A 5,815-nucleotide genomic window follows, 5' to 3' on the forward strand; every position below is an offset into this window, starting at 1 on the left:
TTTTTTATCATTTTTATTAATTTGTTTTTGTTGCAGATGTTTCTCCATTTTTCCCCATTGACACCCTCCTCTCCCTCCCCTCCCCCCCACCTCATCCCCAGCTTTGTTGTCTATGTCCATTGGTTATGCATACATGCATGTAAGTTCTATGGTTTGTCTCTTCCCCCCAATACCCCCTCTTCTGAGGTTTGTCAGTCGTATCCCACCTCTATGTCTCTGGGTCTTCAGTACCTGAAGATCTCAGTTTTAAAGATTGAAAAGGTGTAACCACTAATGAGGGTGACTTTGTCAACCTCAGAAGGAACACCCAAGAGACTCAAACTCCTTCTCCCAAGCTTTATTCTTTGTATCTTTCTTTCATCCAGGGGTGGGGAACGTCCAGCTTGCAGGCATAAGGCCCGAGAAATCAATACCAACTAACATCACACGCCTCACCAAATTTGCCTGACTTAATATAGCAAGCAGCTAATTTTTAAGTTGATAATTTTGTGTGGCCTGAGAATGATGTTATAAATATCCAAATGGCCCTTGGCAGAAAAAAGGTCCCCCCACCCCTGAAACTTACAGGAAGGAGTGACCATGAACAGAATCATTACTACATTTTTATTTCCTCAACCTCTAAGATAATTCCTAGCATACAATAGATAGTCAATAAATACCTCATTAATAAACTATCAAGGGAATAGCCCAGCCAGTGAGGCTCAGTGGCTGAGCATCGACCCATGAACCAAGAGGTCGCCAGTTCGATTCCCGGTCAGGGCACATGCCCAGGTTGTGGGCCCAAATCCCCAGTGCGGGGCATGCAGGAAGCGGCCAGTCAATGTTCTGTCTCATCGATGTTTCTATCTCTTTCTCCCTCTCCCTTTCTCTCTCTAAAATCAATAAAAAGAAAAATTAATAAAAAAAATAAACTATGAAGGGCATAAACTTCTCTTGCAAAAGTAATTGCTCCCTTGCCCTGGCCAGTTTTGCTCAGTGGTTAGAGCGTCGGCCTGTGGTCCAGAGAGACCCTGGTTCAGACCCCTCTAAGGGCACGTACCTCGGTTGCAATTAGTCCCTGGCCCTGGCTGGGTTGTGCGGGTGGCAACCACTCAATGTGTCCCTTTCACGTCAGTGTTTCTCTCTCTCTCTCCCTCCCACTCTATCTGAACAAAAAATGGAAAAATGTCCTCAGGTGAAGATTTTTTAAAAAAGTAAATTGCTCCCTTTATTGTTTAATACACCAAGAAAGTGCCTGTAAAGGGGCAGAGATTCAGTAAGCCTTCATGTCTATGGTAAATGGATTATAGAGCCCCCTAAATTGACATAAATTTGAATTTTTGGACCTCAATCAAATTAGGTGCCTTGGAAATTCTAATAAATTGGTCTCTCTAGCAGCATCTTAAAACAACACGAATTTATTATCTCACTAGTTTCTCTGCTCCATGTTTCATATGGTCAAAATCAAGGTGTTCACTAGCTGGGCTGCCATCAGAAACCTGTCAGCCCCTTGCAAGCATATCCAGGTTGCTGTCAGAATTTAATTACTTGCCAAGTAAGATTAAGGTCCTCTCTCCTTTGCTGGCTGTCAGCCAAGGGTTGCCCTTTTCTTGTTTTTACTAAATTTATTGGAGTGACATTGATTAATAAGATCATATAGGTATCAAGTGTACATTTCTATGATACATGGTCTGTATATTGTATTGTGTGCCCACCACCCAAAGTCAAATCATCTTCCACTACCATATAGTTGACCCCTTTTACCATTTACATCCCCTACCTCCTTCCTTCTGCTTTTATCTTTTAGAAACTTCTAAGCCTTGCTTGTGGATCCTGCACTTTAAAACCAGCAAAGTAGCTTTTTCACAACAAGTCTGCCACCTGAATACAGGTGTCCTGAAAACAACCACTAAGTCAAAGCCAAAATAGAAAAGGAAAAGACTCATCTCAATATCATCATCATTAGACACATACGTTCCAGCAAATCTACCACTGCCAGCCATCTGATCTATAAATGTGATGGGATCAACCAAAGAACCATCAAAAAATTGGAGAGGGAGGCTGCTGAGATGGGGAAGGGCTCCTTCAAGTACGCCTGGGTCTTGGATTAATTGAAAACTAAACATGAGAGTGGTATCCCCATTGATATCTCCCTGAGGAAATTCAAGACCAGCAAGTATTAAGTGAACAGCATTGACGCCCCAGACACAGAGACTATTCAAAATGATTACAGCACATCTCGGGCTGACTATAATGTCCTGATGGTGCTGCAGGTGTTGGTGAATTTGTAACTAGTGTGTCCAGAATGGGCAGACACATGAGCAGGCCCTTCTGGCTGGCACACTGGGTGTGAAACAACTGATTGTTTGTGTTAATAGAACTGATTCTACCGAGCTGTCCCACAGCCAGAAGAGATACGAGGAGATCGTTAAAGAAGTCAGCACCTACATTAAGAAACTTGGCTACAACCGTGACACAGTAGCATTTTGTGCCGATTTCTGGCTGGAATGGTGACAACATGCTGGAGCCAAGTGCTAACATGCCTGGGTTTAGGGATGGAAAGTCACCTGTAAAGATGCCAATGCCAGTGGAACCACACAGCTTGAAGCCCTGGATTGCATCCTGCCACCAGCTCCTCCAGCTGACAAGCCCCCTGCGTCTGCCCCTTCAGGATATCTACAAAATTGGTGGCATTGGTACTGTCCCTGTGGGCCGAGTGGAGACTGATGTTGTCAAACCTGGCATGGTGGTCACCTTTGCTTCAGACAATGTTACAACTGATGTGAAGTCTGTTGAAATGCACCATGAAGCTTTGAGTGAAGCTCTTTCTGGAGACTGTGAGCTCCAATGTCAAGCATGTGTTGGTCAAAAATGTTCATTGTGGCAATGTGGTTGGTGACAGCATAAATGACCCACCGATGGAAGCAGCTGGCTTCATAGCTCAGGTGATTATCCTGAACCATCCAGGCCAAATCAGTGCCGGATATGCACTTGTGCTGGCTTATTTCACAGCTCACTTGCTTGCACATTTGCTGAGCTGAAGAAGATTGATCGTTGTGCTAGGAAAAAGCTGGAAGGTGGCCCAAAGTTTCTGAAATCTAGTAATGCTGCCATCGTCAGTATGGTTCCTGGCAAGCCCATGTGTGCTGAGAGGTTCTCTGATTATCCCCCTCTGGGTCGTTTTGCTGTTCATGACATGAGACAGACAGGTGCTGTGGGTGTCCTCAAAGCAGTGGACAAGAGGCAGCTGGAGCTGGCAAGTCACCAAGTCTGCCCAGAAAGCTCCAAAGGCTAAATGAAGATCATCCCCAACACCCGCCACCCTAGTCTTCATCAGTGGTGGAAGAACCATCTCGACTGTTTGTCTTAATCAGCCATTTAAGTTTAATAGTAAATGACTGGTTAATGATTACAGTGCATCAGAAAATCTTCAGAAGGAAAGAATGTTTTGTGGACTGTGTGTGTATGTTAGTTTTTAAGTTACCAGTTTTTGAAATCAGTCTTTTTTAATGGAAACAACTTGACCAAAAATCTTTCACAGAATTTTGAGACCCATTGAAACAAAGCTTAATAAGAAAACTAAACAATAAAAAAAAAAACAGAACACACAAAGCAAGATGAATCCTTCTCACATGTGGAACATCTGAGTCCCTCTTCTGCCCCCTGCTCCTGCCTCTTGCATTGCATTTCTCTTCTACTTCCTGCTAGAGAAAGTTCTTGTTTTAAGCACTCATCTGATAGAATTGGGGCTCCCTGGGCAATCCAGGACAATCTCCTTACTTTATGATCTGTAATCTTCATCCCATCTGCAAAGTACCATTTGCCATGTAATATCACACACATAGTTACAGGTTCTGGGGATTCGAATGTGAGCATTTAGGGAGCCACCATTCTGACCACCACAGTGCCAATTCAAAATTAGTTTTAAAAATTTCTTGTCCATTATTTATAGGGGCAAAGGAACCCTAATTTTATATTAATTAAATTTAAATAATGTATTTATTAATTTGCTTCCTCTGGCCAAAACAGGGGAAAACTTAAACAAAATATTCCCTATACTTTTGTTCTCTTTATTTTCTTCTGCAATTGTAGTTGGCTCATTCCTCGATCCAGATTTGATCACAGTGCATTGGTAAATATGGAGTTCTTCTCTTTGTGTGTTTGCCTACACTCAAGCATATACACAGAGGTATGAAGGTTGTTTATAAAATGTCCTTTCACAGTTTACCGTGTGAGTATTTCTCTTTGTTGGTTATTTGTTAAATTATCATGCATTAGGCAATACTACAAAATAAAACAGCTAAACCTTATGTATCTCATCTAACATGTCACTGCTCCCAGACATGTGGCTCCCACTCCTTTGAGGAATTCTGTTTGTACAATGTCTGTGTGGCAGTTTGCTGCTACCCTGCTGAAGTTATGGAAAGGAATGTTTCTTTCCAAATATGTATCCACATTCCAGGGCCCAACAGCATTCCCTGAGCCTAGCACCCTGCTTCACCCTCAGCCACTGCATATTTGGTGCTTAGATATATTTATAAAATAAAAAATGAGGAGAAGAGGAGCATGAATGGGGTCACAAGAAGCAGAACAGTAAATGCAAATTACATTTTCTCCACTATCATGAGAAGGACCTAAAACTTAATGGAAGATAGCAACTCATAACATTCAACATCATAAAGAGAAAATTAAGTAATTTGTTTTTATGCACTAACTTAATTTCTCTTTGAAAGTGCAAAATATGCCTTATGGGCAAAATCTTTCAGTTTTAAATGTCCATACCTTCATTTCTTTATCTTAATGATAAATAAAAAGCATCAACAGTGAGCTAAGCACTATACAGTTTTGAAGAAGAATGAACAGGCTGAGTCTTATAGTATTGGGCTAGGGATGATACATGCTAATTAAAAAAAGAGACAAGGTGCCCTGGCCGGTTTGGCTCAGCACTTAGAGCATTGGCCTGTGGTCCAGAGAGACCCGTGTTCGGTTCCCACTAAGGGCACATGCCTCGGTCGCAGTTTGTCCCCGGCTCTGGTTGGGTCATGCGGGTGGCAACCACTCGATGTGTCTCTTTCACCTCAATGTTTCTCTCTCTCCCTCCCACTCTATCTGAACAAAAAATGGAGAAATGTCCTTGGGTGAAAAAAAAAAAAAAAAAAAGATAAGGTCCCTTGAGGAAAGACATTGTAATACAATAGCAAGTGTATACCATGGTGATTTCCCTAATCCTTCCCCAAAAAAGCTTTTATCACCTAATTATAAACTGAGGAAAGGGAATACATAGAAGTTTTTGAGGGATGTTTGATACAAGGTCTGAGTGAACACTAAGGTTCAATACCCAATGACCCAAAGTGTTAAAAAAAAAAAGAAGAAAGGAGGGGGGTGCATGTCAGCAGGGACACCGCTTTCTATGGGCTAATGAGCCAGGAGGGAAAAAATAGGCAATAAAAAGCAATCTCCTAAATAACATTAGGACAATTCAGTGATATTATGGAAAGTTCGGGCAGTGGGAGGTTAAAGTATACAGATATGACAAGAAATGATTGTTATAAATAAAAAGATATGTGATCCAATGAGAAGTACATTTCAAATAATCTTTTTATGAGAATACTCTTACATCTGAAGTTCTTTTTTTTTGAAATGTTAAGATTTTAATTTAAAAATGTATCAAATAGAGACATGAACTTGGACATGATTGCTGTCTTTACAATATATAACTTTCCCATCCACAAACCATCTCTCCATTTTTCAGGATTTCTTGTATACATTTCCGTAAGGTTTTCTAATTTTCTTTTTTTTTTCTTTTTGAATTTATTAACTTATTTTTGTTACAGAT

The 5,815-nt window shown here is 41.1% G+C and overlaps 1 pseudogene; it reads left to right on the plus strand.

Annotated features, from left to right (window-relative positions):
• Positions 1–2,497: 2,497 nt before the first annotated feature.
• On the plus strand, positions 2,498–3,278 carry LOC118616992 (annotated as a pseudogene).
• Positions 3,279–5,815: the final 2,537 nt, after the last annotated feature.

The sequence above is a fragment of the Molossus molossus genome, unplaced genomic scaffold (assembly GCF_014108415.1).
Source record: "Molossus molossus isolate mMolMol1 unplaced genomic scaffold, mMolMol1.p scaffold_m16_p_5, whole genome shotgun sequence".
Classification (NCBI taxonomy): Eukaryota; Metazoa; Chordata; class Mammalia; order Chiroptera; family Molossidae; genus Molossus; species Molossus molossus.